General features: G+C 38.8%; 1 protein-coding gene across 1 annotated transcript in view; it reads right to left on the minus strand.

Moving 5' to 3' along the window:
- The window catches only part of OLFM3 (olfactomedin 3), a 70537-nt gene that overhangs the window by 26046 nt on the left and 30223 nt on the right, over window positions 1-14268 (minus strand). The window lies entirely within an intron of this gene.

Raw genomic sequence — 14268 nt, forward strand, 5'->3', positions numbered from 1 at the left:
ATTTATCTTTTTCATAAATTTAGTGAAAATTAGCAAGTGGGGGGGGGGGGAAAAACCCACCCCACCAGAAAAAAAGAGTGTGGAAATCATTGTGCTGTTGGGGTAGTTTTACTTTTTTTGGAATTATTTAAATAAGAAGAAATGCTGAGCAAGGATTTCTAACAGCAATTATTTTATAGAGAACTTGCTTAGAAGTTTGCAGAGAGGTAGACTACTGTATTTTTCCCAGAGGCAGTTATGGACTTTGTTTCTGAATTTGCTTCCAAAAGACTGTATTTTTCTTAAGGAATTTTGGTGGTTTGTAGGAAGGAAACCTGTAGTGAAACTGAAGGGATGCAGTTTTATAGGAGTGTGTGATCATGAATGTATTTATTAAAGTTACTAGAACCCTGCAAACAATTTCTCAGATTCTCAGAGCTCGTACACCAAATTCAGGCTAGACTTTTCTCTTCCAACATTCATTCAGAATTATTTCAATAAAACTCTGCAGTTTAATGAAGACAAGTGGAAAATTAATTTTTTAAAAAGAAATTGAAAACCACATTGAGAGCTATTATATAACCTTATAAGGAGTCTTCCAGCAATAGAATACAGAGACAAATTCTGCACATCCAAATATTAAATGTTTTCTGGGAGTTACACAGTAAGGTGAGCTGTGAAATATTTCAAATACCCAAAAAACCTAATTCACTGAAGAGATGCATTTGAAAACAGCGAAAGAATATGAGTTTCCTTATATACAGATTCTGCACAGAAAGATAAGCTTTTTGCTAGTTTCTCTCTCTCTATATACACATTGCAGTAAAAGACCAAAATATGAAAACGATAATCAATTAAATAGTAAACATGCTGTAGTTTTATTTACCTGTAGCATGTTGAATGCACACACTTGTTTGCGTGCATTTTGACTTATCTCACATACTTTGTCTAATTGATATCAAGACTTTTGGGACAAAATAACACACAAAGGCCGTTTATCTCCAGAGAACTTGGATTGCTTTCAAAATATGAACTGATAGTGGATGATGCTGATGTCTGAATAAGAAAACACGATTTTTTTTGCTCAGTTCCAAAAAAAGTATCCTAGTAAAAAAAAGTTGCACTGGATCAGTCTCCTTGATCCATTTAGCTCCTTTCTCTAGCAATGGCCAGCGGTGGATGCTTAAAAGAGGAGTGTGAGAAGAGAACAAAGGTACAGGAATACTTATCTTGGTGTAACCTTCCAGCAAACTGAGGTACTTAGTGGGCCAGAGGTTGTAACTTTGTGTTCAACAGTCTTCATGATGTTTTCTTCCATGAATTTCTCAAATAATTTTTTAACTCATCTGTACTTTTAGGAGCCACAACATCCACTGGCACGGAGTTGCACAGTTTAATTATGTCTTGTGTGAAAAGCATACTTACTAGAAGTCATGATTAGACTGCAAATTTGAGAAATGCTGGTGTTCAGTCCAAATCTGCAATTTTCCACTGAAAAACCTTTTTTTGAAAATTACAACCTTTGTCTACTTCCAACAACCAGAATTGCTTTCAGCTGCTGAATAGAAAAAACCCTTTATCCATGCATTTGGATACTGCAAATACGGTAATCGAGCCCGTGAAACAACTCGGTTTTGTTAAATCTCATAACACTGTTGATACCTTTTGAGAGCCAGTGGTGGCTCTACTTTCTGTTGTTCTCTTGACTCCAAAGGAGTCAACAGCAGCGTTAGGCTTCATAAATCAGGTTTTGTAGTGGTGTCTGTGCCTCCCCTCTGGGGTGTGTTCTAGGGCCTTGGCCTCCTGCTCGTCTGGAGTAAGCAACTGCTGCAATACACCGGCTCCGGCCAGGCATCGGGGTTTCCTTACTGTGAATACCAGAGGGCAGAGCTGGCTGGTATGTGCCACGTTTCAGGCCGGTATGGGCTTGTGGTGGTACGGGGATGTGCTGCTGGAGCCAGAGCTTCAGAAGCACCCCTGCGTTTCACAGTTCTGTAATGGCAGCTGTTTTACTCAGCGTATTTTCTGTATTTTAGAAGATAAATTTCGTAATAGCTTGGATTGTGTGATGGTGGCCATTAGGTATATTTCTCTGAAGACAGAGACCCTGTGGCAAGACACCCCTGATATGGTGTCTTGACACTGAGAGGTCAGTCAGGCATTACCTCAGCACGATGACGGGCACAGCGAGTGGTGGTGGTTGAGTCTTTGAAACAGAGTTCGTGTTTCTGTGGAGATAGGCTCAAAGTCCTCCACTGAACAGATGTGCATACTGAACCGTCCAGAATGACATCGAGAGGCAGGCTTTTGGCTGAACTGTTGCACTTCATTGGCAATTTATCAATTTCCCGGGTAATTCCATTGATTACTTCCAATATGGATTAGGTAACATTTGGCAGCGTTGCATAATTTTCTAGTTTTATTGGGTTCTTCTGAAGTCCCTCAGCATCCCCTCTAGATCTAACACAAAACAGATTGTCATTCACCAGTTCTATCACCTTTTTTGTTCCTGTCTTCTTTCGGAAGTTTAATAAGCACGTTAATTCCCCCAGTTCCAACACGTCTCCTTAAAGTCATGATAGATTCTTTTTTTTTTTTTTCCCACCACATTGAGCTGCAGCTGTTAGTATTTTTGGATTTCTTCTCTGAAGCGTTTTCTGTTCCACGAAAGAACATAATCTGTCCCCTCTTGACTGTTTTAACCGTGGACAAAGTACATTCAAAAGACAATAAAAGGCTTTTCCGAAGTCCAGATGAATAGTTGAACTGCTGATTATCCTTAATCCAGTGTATTGTCAACTCCTGCAAAGAACGCTGTTTATTTGGTTATTATGATTATTCCTAACAGATGACACGCTGCTTGGTTCTTGTGACAGGGTATTCATTAGCGTAGTTTAGAACTTTATTTTCTTCCAACTAGTTTGCCTGCTAAAGAGAAAACCTGCTGACGTGTGATTCACGGTATTGCTGCTAGATACATCTTTAAAGAGCGTAGCAGGAGATAATCCTCCAGTACTCTTGGCTGGTTATACAATTTAAAACTACCATACAGTCGGTGTCTGGATTCCCCATGGTGCTGACGTTAGATCCCCTATAATTGCACAAGGGCTTTAGGGCACATTTGGGCTGCAGTGCAGGGATGATGGCAGGTTGTAGAGGTATCGGCGAGCCTGCTAACGCAGCCCTAGCCCAGGGACTGACAGCAGCGTAGCTCCCGCTGGAAAGCTGCAAAACCGTTCTTCTAGGACTGTAAGTAAGTATGTGGCGGCTGTGTCCTGTACGGCTGCAAATGTAATGCTAGACTTGGGTTTGTTTACATAGGCTACACCTTTCCCGTAGACGGGGACATTACTTGTTCGGTGTAATAGTCAATATTCTAGGTATCTAATATTCCTCATTTCATGCACCCATTTGTCAAATAGTTGCTTCAGAGTAGTATTGCGAGAGAAGACATCTGTGGGAACGATACGTCTCTGAAAAGGTTTCTTTCCTGAACAGTGGAAATACTCACCGGAACTATATTTTGTTTGTGTTCTTATCAGAACTGTAGAAATGTCCAATAAACCCTTCTGTTAAGGAACTAAAACTTGAGCTGTATTTTGCCATAAATATTTGGGTAAAGTAAAAAATGGCAAGCAAATAGTAGAAAATTTTTGTGAGAAACACATCTGAAATCACATATATAAAGATCTTACCAGAAACCACAGAATAACTGAAGAGTTGTTCTCATCTCGTTAGGAAGTAGAAACAAAACCTTATGATCTGTGTTTCATTTCAGCTCTGTGTTTTGCTTTTGGTTTTTTTTTTTTTTTTTAAAAGGTGCAATTTCACATTTCTAGTCTACGATAAACTGCTATGAAGTAGTTTTCTGAACTAGAGCTACAAAGCAACAGCAGTTCTAAAATCTGAACGTTATTCTTGATTACCCTGAAATTTCCACTGGTATGATAACTTCCTCTTTTCATAGCTAACTTCTTCTAAAGTCAATAAAAGCTAAAATATTTATACAGAATGACTACAGATGCCATATTTTGATCTTATGCAAAAGCATGCGAATCTGTAACAATTTCAGTGTTGTTAGCAGAGTTACTGTATACCAGGTCTGTAATATTCAATTATTATATTATAAATTATTAGGGGTATTGAAGGTATTATTAAGATATTGTATGAATGCCCTTATTTATTGTTATTATATAAGAAGAGGTTGGAGGCTCTTCTAGTCTCTGACGTTTATTTTCACTTTGAGATCCTGTTACATTTTGATTTGGGTTAAATAAAGTCTAATGTAAATGAGAATACAGCCCAACGTTACGTTATCACAACTGAGGTATGATAATCTCTGTGCTAGAAAAAGTAATTAACGCCAGTATTAGGAATATCGACAAAGTAAACGTCCTGAGAGTCAGCGATATGTGAACACACACACTCATAAATGCATGAAAAATGTCTAGTTACCTCCTGACTGGAGGTAACAGAAAAAAAGAAAAACAAAAAGAAAAGAAAACAGAAACAGAAAAAGAAACATCGTTAAGAAGGAGGAAATGGTGAAGTTCAGCAGCAGTCACTTAACCCTGATGTCAGCTTAATTAACGTGTGTTAAGAAAAAAATAAGTTACCTCATTCCCAAATATTTCTTAAAATTCAAAATCACGTTCATGGGTAAATGCTATAATGGCTTTGCCTAAAACCTTGCGTTTTATGCAGATAGAGATGAAAGTGATTGCATACTCATGGCTCAGATGTCTTAAATAGCTTCCTTTGAAGCGGAGCAAAGTCAGGAATCTTCAATCTCAGTAAGTTTGTACTTTGACAGGTTAGGTTTAGAAAGCAAGCTCATGCGTAAAAGTCAAAGCTTCCCTTGTTATAGTGTTGTTCTTCTATAGCGTAGAGCGTTCTTTTTCTTCATGTGATATATTCTGGTGGTGACTCAGTAGTACATTGATTTCAAAAATGTATGTCAGTACATTAGTCGTGTTCCTGAGCATTATTATTTATTCACATAAGGTTAATGCATGTATAAAGCAAAGTTCTCAGAATTTGAATAGCAACTAAAATTCATAGAGCTCAGGTGGACTGAGCAAGTACATCTTTGCCCTTTCAGCTCAATTCCAATTCTCTGAATTTAGAAACACTGAGAAAACATTAGCTTCTTCATCTAACGCTATGTTTTTGTTCAACAAAACCCTCTGGCTTTGCAGTGTTACTTGTGAGTAGTAATATCCAGGTTCTTTGTAAGAGCAGATTGAGAGGTATGTGCCCTTTCTAGAGAAAATCCTTTCAGCAGCTCATCTGCGCATACACAGTGATATTCTTCAGTCGGGCATCTCCACTGATAGTAAAAGTATTGAGGGAGGGATTTTTAAAGTCTGTTGGCCATTACATGCTTCTATACCAATGCTGTTGAGGTGACGTTCTTTCTGACGTGGTCTTAGCTATCCGCTTGTTCATTTTTCAGGCTTCAGGGCGCTTCCTTTGAATGAAGACATTGTTCTTAGAGAGCATTTTCAGGTTTTTTTCCCCACCTATTCTGTTCTGCTGTTAGCAATTCCCAAGCGTACAGAGTAACAAAGTAGTGTGTCTACAGTAGGCTTAGTTCGCGATGAGAATTGCCTGAAACTTGAAGCAGGCTGGGCAGTGTGCTTTAGGAAAGTTTGTGGTTAATTGAAACAAAATTTTAATTTTCAATAACATTTACATCAGATACTCAGTAAAACCTCATAAGCTTTTCTCTCAAATGTGTGATATGATGATGGATCTAATGGGAGAAGAAGAGTTCAGTGAGATCACCCTTTTCTGTTCTGTCCTTTTTATTTCTCTGGGTGATCAAAGTTATTCACGCTTACTCAAAAAGCTTCTTTTCTAAAATACAAAGAGATATCTATTTAGTAGAGAATGACTAACGATTGTGCAGCGTGTCCTTTTCCCTTCAACAGAGGCTGGGAATCTGCGTGCTTTTGGATGATCCTGGGATCCCTCCTCTTGCTATGAACATCCACAGAATGGCAGGGTGCAATGTTGGATGGTCCTGGGTCGGGAATTGTTTGGGCATCGCACAGTACTGCAGTTCCGATGTTCTTTTGAAAGCTGTAGGGATTGGGTATAAGGATTTACGCATAATTCCTCCTGGAGTAATCCTCATGCTTCAGGTTTTTAACCACGTGTAATTTTGTCTTTTTTCCATTCCTCAAAATACGTATTATTCTGTTTGAGGCCAGGTGAGCTGGCTTTCACTGAGGATAAATTTAAAAAGAAACTTGTTTTTTCTAAGATGTCTAGAAGCTGAAATTCACGATGAAGTTAGATCATATATAATCCTGGAGTAGAGCTTGAGCCATGAAAATCAGTGAATTTTGTTGTAATTTAATAAAGTAAGTGGTTTCAGCTGGCTCTGACCGCAGCTAGATGTCAGAAAACAGAGACATAAGATACTTAAAACAGAAGGCCATTTACACTCTGAAAATGGCCAATGTAACTGAACCTTCCTCTGGTTAATGTATGCTTGCAGCTTTTGGCAGTCAGCGGTTACAGACCCCTAAACTGGAGGCTGTCTGTGGACTGTCACATTTAATAGCCACGGGTAAATTTGTTCAGTCCCTTTTCAAAATCTCCTCGAATCTTTGTGAGCGCAAAAAAGACAGAAATGAAGAAAGTAGAAATGGTTTGTAAAATAAAATCCCCTGTAAAAGGGGAATTTTGGCTTTGGGAAAAGACTAACGGGCTATGTGTCTGTACTTATAAGTACAACAGGGTTGGGGCATGGGGTTGGACACTGGCCCGTAGCAAACAATACTGTTTGTTGTTAACACGCTCCCCGATTACCTTTTCCTTTTATGCCTGGGCATGACTCGGAGTTAGATGGTTTGGACATGGATGCAGCATTTCAGGAGGGGAAGAGAGTCGTTTCGGTGTGTGGAAAGGAGCTGTGCCTCGGGGTCAAGAGAGCAGCTCGTTTGCTTTTTATTTAGTAGTATGGTTGTATTCGCGTTTGGCTACGTGCTGTCTTTGGAACCGAGAGCAAAGGAACCATCTACTGTTGTTTGATTCCTGCTGTATTCTGCCAAACAGGTCTTTGTATGTTCTCTGTAAATTAACAGCTTTGCATTACAGAAACACTTGGCTTCATCCTCCTTTTATTTCCTGATGCAGATAGTTGTCAAGACTCTATAAACCGACTAATGAAAAAGTGGCATGGGGAGGGTTATCCTATTGACTTGCCCTTCATCCCACCATGTGTCATACCTTCTTTTGGCAGGTCTCTTCTCAAACTGTCATGTCATACTGATTCCCTCTGCTGAGGTATCCGTGTCCTATCCTCTGTAAGGATGAAATAGGAAAAATCCCTCAGAAGTCTAAACTAGTGCTTACTTCCAGTAGTCTGGCACCCCAAAGGCTGCAGTATATTTAGATATTAGCCAAAAATTTATAGATTTAACCGGCATGGCACCGATAATGGCATTTAAAGTCTGTAGCATCTTCCTGTTAGGATTTTCTAACAAGTGGCATTAACGACAATTCCCTTCTGAGATAGGAAGCTCTCTTTCAGTAGGCAGAAAGACCGAGAAAGAAAATTACGTGGCTGTTCAGAAAGCACTGCGTGTGTTTCCTGCAGAGTCCTCAAAAAACAAGATTTTGTGAACGTGTCTCATTGCAAGCGAATCCATTTTTAATGTATACTGTTTCTCAACGCCATTCCGGAAGGACTAGTTTACTTTTGCACAGGGATGAAAGCATACAAGGAGAATTAAGTGAATATTGAGAAAATTCCACGGGTCATCTTTCCTGCAAGACAGAGGTGTTAACCTGAACGCTATGGCCAAATTCCAGTAGACTTAGCTACGTTCTGTCTCGCAAAATGCTTCCTGCAGTTTCAGTTGGATACTGCAGTCTGTTCTAAACGCTGCATAGTGCTTTGAATACAATTAAACAGGTGCTGTGTTTCACCTCAGAGGTGGCTGCATTTCAGTAGCGGGTAAAATAGTCCATGTATATGCCACAAAGCGTGCTCCGAGATCAAAGATGCTGTAAAATAATTTTATGTTTAAATAAGGGTATAGAAAGCAAACGCTCGTTATTTTGTAAGGCTGTAACAACCCTGAAAGTTTCTGATTTGAATAATGCTGAGAAGAACTAAAGATATTTGGAAATGCATCAAAATTGTACTACTTGCAGAAAAATAATACCAGGTATCTCATAGACCTCATTGAAATTATGACGTATTATTTTTCTAGCTGCCTTTTTTATTTTCTATTTATCTTTTATAGAACAGAAAAAGTTTTAAAACTTATTTCACTTTAAAGGATTCAATTACTCATTCTTATGAAGCTTGTCCTTTACCCTGGTGTGTTTTTTTTCTTTTTCCTTTTTTTTTTCCCCTTACTGAGATTATCAAAACAGGCGTGTAACGCTCTGGGTGGCTGAGCTGGGTCCATCCTCGTGAGGGATGGGGGCTGCCCTCTGCAGGGCTGCTGAGGGCCGGAATGCTAATAGGAACCGAAGGTTCTCACGGATGAGGAATTTGGGTGTCACGTTTGAAGGTCCAAGGTTCTGTTCCCAGCCCCTAGTGAGCGAAAAGAGAAACTTATTAAATTGGTGCTGTTGTCTGAAGACAGTACTGTGAGAAATGCGCTTCTGTAACGCACAGCAGCGAACAAACCCAAATGTAAATATGAAAAAACACAGGTGTGTCCCAGGCGTTGTGAAGATCAGTGCTTTTACCTCTCATGCGGTAACACTGGCTCCTACAAATAAATAAACCGCCAATAAAATGTGGGTTTAGTCTTGGCTACCGTTTTCCTGAGAGGACAAAATGCCAATTTTGTACGTTTTGATATGGGTGATTGAGATTTCTGCATATACGTGAGAAGCAAGATTGTAAGAGCTAGTTTGAACATGAAAAATTTACAATAACTTTGTAAAACTAGTAGGAGAAAGGAAAAGCAAGCTGCAGGGAGGAAGGGAAGGGGGGGGAAAAAGATGGAGCTGTAAGTACTGAGACATACTTAGTGGTGAGGCATTAGGGATTACTGCCTCTTTGCTCCTAACCTGTCACTTGAATATAACAGAAGACAGACACCTATAAGACAGTCCAAAGCACCTTTTTATAAATTTAGTATTTATGCGTGGGACGGTGGCGGACATGCTAGTGTGCCCATCCTCAGCATGGTCATTCTGTCACCTGGGGAATGCTGCTTGCTGTGTGAGGGTTGACATCCTTGAGAATTAATAAAGTCCTGAACTGGTTAATATTCTTAGTATTGGAAGTTACCTCTCTTTTGGGACAAATAAGGCTACTGTAGTTCATACAGCTTATGATTTTCCAGGATCCCAGGCTCAGCAAGCGTGTTGGAGAGCCACAGATACCCACGCTGTTTTGAAAGTAGTCAATTTGTATTCTGACTTTCCTTCCTCCGTTTCTGCCAGCGCTCTGACTTAGGTGTGATCGATGTACCACTTTGCAGAGTTTTAGTATTAGCACAATGCTCAGACAAATCCATATATACGCAATAGTTAGCAACTCGGGAGAGGCCATGTTCTTTTGATTAGAAAAGAGGGGGGTACATTGAACGGTCTCGTAAAACTAGGCACAGAAAATTGTGAGCCAATGTAAACACTGAGATAAACGTAGAATATTTCTTGAGTCTTGTGGAAAATAAAAACTGGATAGTCTAAACAACTATGTTCATAATACAACTGTGGCTTGCATGGGGGTACTTAAAGGTTAATCATTTCAATGCTTGTGATTCTTTACCCTGTAATCTGTTATCCTTTACCCCATTTTTCATGTGTCTCTAAAACAGGCATTGAATCCTATTCTCCGAGTTAGAAAGCTGCGGTCTCGGACTAATAACGAGTGATTTTTCAGTTATTACAGAACATGATTGCGGCAGTTGAGGAGACAGTGGAAAATGGTTGGGCTTTGTGTTGCTTTGCAGTCATGCAGTGGAATGTCTGATACTACAGGCTATGGCAGTGAAAGGGAACAAAGCTTTTACAGCGCAGTAAGCAGTTCTGACATCAAACTGATCAATGACTTATCCCACACAAAAGGCTCACGTTTCAGCTTCGAAATGCAAAGTGTTCTAAAAAAATAACGGTACACATCATGTCACATTACACTCATTCTTTCATAGTCGCGTTTTATGACCGAAGGAAACAAGGTCATTCCCAATTTACGAGATGACTGGAATTTTGCAGTTCTGCGGGGTTTAGTGAGCTGACAACAGAGGAGTATAAATGATGAAGACTCGGGCGATACCACATGGGAAGCCTTCTGTTTACTGACGCTCTCCGTACAGTCTGTAACCTACATTTTCAAAATGTCTTTTCAGCAGTTTAACTCTGAGGCTATTTTTTATCATCTCCAGCATGTAATCCTTGTGTGCGGTCGTAATCCTCTGTTTACAATATCAAAATTAAAAGCTGTAGAGATCACTTATCTCACAGGAGAAAAATATGAAATGTGTGAGGAGCGGGCATCAATGAATAGCTTAGAAGCAAAGACTTCATTTCTAGAGAAAAAGGTTTCTGTCCACAAGATGTTCAACGCAGGCATTTTTCTTTCTAGCTTGAATTTGGGGGAATTCACCAATTAAGAATCACAAAGTCAGTGAGTCTTTGAAGGACTGGTTAGCAATGTGATTGTGAAGAATAAAATTCACAGGCAGAGCTGGTGAAGTTTTACATAAGCTTTTAGATCTAATTCATAAAAAAGGGCCAAGATTTTGGTTAATGAAGGCATTTACATAACTTTCGAGATTTGATATTAGTTTTACAGGGAGATTTAATTAACTCGTTAGCAAATGACAGAGAAATTGAATAAAAGATTTCTACTAAATCTTGTAATTCGTTTCTGCAGCTTGGCTAACAGTGATGCAGAAAGGGAAGGAACTATTTGCACAAGGGCAAATAATAACTTTGGGCACACAACTTGTGCTGGAGCTCCTGAAAAGTGTTTTCAATCCCAAAAGATCATTTAAAAAACATGGACAAACTCATCTCAAAGATCACAAAACGAGAAAAGGAAATTTCAATCCAAACTACTGTAAAGGTCATGAGGGTAAGACCCCCACCCTAATATCAAACAGTACGCAGCATTTTGGAAGCAAAATCCCTGCGTTCTTCAGGTCTGTTGAAACCTGAATGTCTGCAGAGGGAAAGTTTTAATTCATTTCTGTGCTATCACCGTATCTTAAAACTGAAATGACTAAACTACAGCCAATTACACAGTTCACCTGAGACGCTGCTTTGGATTTCATGAAAGCGTTAAGTTCCAGCCTATCTGGTATGCGCTTTTCTGTAATTTAAAAGGGAAAAAAACCCCATCAGTCATATAATATAGTATAGAATATAGCATTCAAGATCCAGATACATAAATCTAGTCCTCTTGCACCCAAACCATTCGTATATCAGTCCTTCATACACTGAAAGTAACTGAGAATATTGATACTTTGGTTGTCAACAGAGGAAAACTGTTGAAATTGTGTCGTCATTATTGCTGGAGCTAAAGGTGAACTTCTTGAATCATGGGACAGTATTTTGCTGTGTGATTTCTGTGAACCATCGTTTAGTATCATGAGTCATAATAATGTCTTTCATAAACAAAGCGTCGTAATTTTGGCCTTCATAGTGAGCAGAAACACTTCAGTTTTCAGCTGGAAACCCAGTATGCCCTTGTTAATAAAAACATCAGGGACGCGGCGTGTGCTCTGTGTGACACGTTGCTTAGAGGGGTGAAACTGGCTTTTTCACCATCTTGATAGCAAGAGAGAGGTAGGAAATGCCGTAAATAAGTAGAGCTTATGTTTTCAAATGTAGCTTGGGAGGAGAAAATGATCAAGTATTTAATATTTCCAGCAAAATCTGTGTGAAAAAAACCTGGCTGCTTTCCTCTCCTCTCAAAATCTTAATCCAGTTTGAGAACACTGGAGACAGTGCCTCAGACGTGAACTATCTTTTTCAAAGATCAGACTATACCATATCTGGAATTTTATTTCCTACCTTTTATCCTGAGCCGAGTAAAGCATATTAGGGTTATGTTTTTTGAATTGTATTTGAATCACTCGGTACTTCCAAAATATCCCATAGAGAAATGATTCAAGAACACAGTGAAATACATATTGTTTTCAGGCACTTCTAAATATAAGGAGGTTGATGATTGCTGGTGGGCTTAAAATAGTTAGTATTTGAAATCTAATAACATTATCATAGCTTTCCTTTCATTATTTGAAGCCCAATAAAATTGCCTGCAGGCAAGGTGCTCTTCCTGTTAAGGGGTGTGACTTGCCATTCTGCTGCTTAAGCGGCGTGATGCAGAAATAATTACGACTATAGTCGTAATTCAAGTTCAAAAGAACTACAGTTCTTTTCTGTATTTTACGGCCGTCTGTCCCGACGAAGCGAAAATTCTCTTCTGAGTTGTCGTCTTGCATTGGTGTGTTCCTAGCCAAGGTTCAGATCTCCTGACGTTGAACATATTACCCGCTACACGTTGACTTTTAAAAAGCACCAAGACGTTAAACCATACAAGTAAAAACTATTAACATGAAACTGGAACAAAATGGATACCTCTTAGCCGATTTGTCAAAGTGCTGGTGGTGTTAAGGCAATTAAATAGCAATAAGAAAGCACTAAGGTCCATCACTGTTAGCCTTGGAAATCAGTGTTAAATTTATAACTAGAATAAAATGATTTAAAATCCATATAAAAAGAGATGGTTTGACAGAAGTAGGAAGATGCTGAAGAAAATACTGCAGAGGTCAAAAGCGGGAAGCTGAAGAAACTGCATTTCACATACGCTTCTTTTTTATTGACTTTTTGCTTTGGATGGACTAGCAAATTGTTGTTTGTTTGTTTTCTTATGAATATAACACACAGTCAATCTGTCACAAATACGGAGAAAAGTGATTCCAGATGGAACCCACCTCAGCCAGTGCTCGGGGGAAATAGTTGTCTTTTTTTGGGCCAGATGGGATGCCATAGGGCTATTTGCAAGAATTGGGTGGCTTTTTTTCCTTAATGTAACATATAATGTGGAGAAAAAAAAAAAAAAGGTGAAAATGCATTCTCTAGCTTGAAAACATGGTTGCTGTAGGGGAAACGCCTGCTGCCTGTGTTCTTATTTCTCATAACCTTTTTTGCAGTCAAAGGGGAAGGAAAGGGTCAAAGGAGCAAGGAAAGTAGAAATATTAATGCGTGACTTCAGCAGCGCACAGTCAGTAGTAACAAGAAAACTTGCCTAATGGATAGACAGTAATAGGTAATTTTAAAGACGTTGGCTTTGTCAATAGAAATAAAACCCAATAAACCAATAATTAGCTCGTTGCAGCCTCTCACCTATTTTAGACTGTTTAGGAAACAGACTTCTGCAGATCTTAAATGTGATGCAAGGGATGACTACCTGAGGCTGAAGACAGTTAATAATACTTTTCTAAATTATCTCCCCTGGGAGCTGTTGTTCTTTTACTACCACGTGCACGTTTTACAGGTAATACAAGCCGTTTCCTGAAGGGCACTTCAACAAAACCCAGCTTGAATTTGTACCACGTTTTTCCTGGAAGAATTTAAGTGGAGTTTTTAAAATAAAGTGCTAAATTTTAGCTCTGGAGTAACTTCATTAAATGACAGTCGCTTTGCAAATGGTTTTTGCTCATTATAGTCAAATAATCAAAATCAGTTTAAAGGCAAAGCATGACTTGCATGATTTGCACAAGAGGTATGTCACAATTCTTTTGGTTTGAATAGATTACCTTTGCTCACGTTGTTAAGCTCTGCTCTGGACTGTGAGATTTTTGGTTCATTGTTCAGTGTACTAAGGATGCAGATGAGTTATTTCATGAGTTAAAGGGAAACTCGGTAGATAAAGTTAGTGACAGGCACGTTTTTTAATCTGTAGTATGATGAATTAAAAATATTCTGATAAATTTAAAACATTAAACTTATCGCTGGAGACTGTGTTAAATGACTTTGATACACAAAGAAACATTTTGGAATGCTTCCTTTTAATCAATTGTTAATACGTTAAAGAGACAAGTCCCTAGCTTGCAAATGACTTTTTGATCCACAGAAAGCTTGTCAATCAAGCCACTTTACATAAATTCAATGGTTTATTAGTAACATGAGTGGATATTTTGGGCTGAACAACAAATTCTCATTTCAAAGGGTTTAGAGTAAATACCAGCTTAGACACTTTAATTCTTTTGAAAAATTGATAGAGACTTGAAAAATACTTACTTTGTTGTTTAACAGGGTACTGGATATAGCCATGCTCTAAAAGCAAAACAGCGTATGGCA

This window comes from Aptenodytes patagonicus, chromosome 5 (assembly GCF_965638725.1).
Source record: "Aptenodytes patagonicus chromosome 5, bAptPat1.pri.cur, whole genome shotgun sequence".
Classification (NCBI taxonomy): Eukaryota; Metazoa; Chordata; class Aves; order Sphenisciformes; family Spheniscidae; genus Aptenodytes; species Aptenodytes patagonicus.